The following is a 1993-nucleotide window of genomic DNA, read 5'->3' on the forward strand; positions in this document are numbered from 1 at the left end:
GTACTGGAGAGAGAGAGAGAGAGAGAGAGAGAGAGAGTCCTCCACAGCAAAGATATGATCTCAATATGGTAATATTTTTAAACTTATCCTCAGAAGTTAAGTACTGGAGAGAGAGAGAGAGAGAGAGAGAGAGAGAGAGAGTCTTCTACAGCGAAGATATGATCTCAATATGTTAATATTTTTAAACTTATCCTCAGAAGTTAAGTACTGGAGAGAGAGAGAGAGAGGAGAGAGAGAGAGGAGAGAGAGAAAGAGAGTCTTCTACAGCGAAGATACGATCTCAATATGGTAGTATTTTGCAACTTATTTCAAGGGGTTTAAGACCGAGAGAGAGAGAGAGAGAGAGAGAGAGAGAGAGTCTTCTACAGCGAAGATATGATCTCAATATGTTAATATTTTTAAACTTATCCTCAGAAGTTAAGTACTGGAGAGAGAGAGAGAGAGAGAGAGAGAGAGAGAGAGAAGAGAGTCTTCTACAGCGAAGATACGATCTCAATATGGTAGTATTTTGCAACTTATTTCAAGGGGTTAAGACCGAGAGAGAGAGAGAGAGAGAGAGAGAGCGAGAGAGAAAGAGAGTCTTCTACAGCGAAGATACGATCTCAATATGGTAGTATTTTGCAACTTATTTCAAGGGGTTAAGACCGAGAGAGAGAGAGAGAGAGAGAGAGAGAGACCTTTTGAAGACTTGAATTGCCAAAAACAATGGTTCCTGTCTGAATACATCATTAATGTAGTAATTTCTATATTGTTCAAATATTCGTATTTCATCATATTTCCTTGTATTATTTTTATGAGTCTGTCTATCTCATTATTCATCTATTTATTTACATCTTATATGATTATTCTATTTTTTTATTTCTCCATTGGTTTTCCACTGCTTCGATTTGTTAAATAAATTTTTATATTCGATTTATTGGGTCGAAATTATTCACGAGCAAGTTCCGGGAAATACTACTACTACTACTACTACTACTACTACTACTACTACTAATAATAATAATAATAATAATAATAATAGTAATAATAATAATAATAATAATAATAATAACAAAATTACGGTCACCTGTATTTTACTAAAATACTGATACCGAGGTTGTTAAGAGAATCCAGGCATTAATATCTCAAATTTATAAGGCTTTATATATATATATATATATATATGTATATACACACACAAACAGAGTGTATGTAGATGTATACAAAGTCTTGCAGAGGAAGCTACATAAAGCCGTAAGCCGATCCATTTCCAGTTTTTTACCTGGAAGCGTAATCAGCTCCAGCCTCGAAGCCATTTCGACTGTGAACCTTGTTTATGTGGGCGCGTTCTTTGCAGTTGAAATGGTCCGTAGGATAACGATGATTCCCCCCGGTCTCAAAAGTGGCAGGGGGTCCAAGTTTCGATTCCTACAGCTCCCGGCGCTGTTTCGGAAGGGGAATAACTGGGCCAAATTCCTGTGACAATTTGAAATAAAATGTTGGAAGTTATTGGACTCTGAAACAGAATCGCTTTAGGAGTTTTACCAACTTTGCCAAGAGAGGAAAGAGATATTAAGAGATAGAAGAGATTGAAAGTATCAAACTATATACTGTTAACTTGGGTCTAATCCACCAACTTCTAGAATTAATTAAAAGAAACACTTTGGTCATTGGACGTTGAAACAGAATCGCTTTAGGAGTTTTACCAACTTACCAAGAGAGGAAAGAGATAGAAGAGATTGGAAGTATCAAACTATATACTGTCAACCTAGGTCTAATCCCACCAACTTCTAGAATTAATTAAAAAACACTTTGGTCACTAATTCCATATATGAAAGGGAAACTATGGCATTTTGAACTTCTTCCTTCTTTTAGGTCGTCAGACTTTAATATCTGAAAAGTTTTGAAAATTAATTGAGTTTCTGAAAACTAATATTGGAGGAATAAACGTTTCTTTGAAGACTTTTTTTTTTCTAATTGGTGATTGATATTTCTTTGAAAGATTATAAAGTGT

This window comes from Palaemon carinicauda, chromosome 30, assembly GCF_036898095.1.
Source record: "Palaemon carinicauda isolate YSFRI2023 chromosome 30, ASM3689809v2, whole genome shotgun sequence".
NCBI classification, from domain to species: domain Eukaryota; kingdom Metazoa; phylum Arthropoda; class Malacostraca; order Decapoda; family Palaemonidae; genus Palaemon; species Palaemon carinicauda.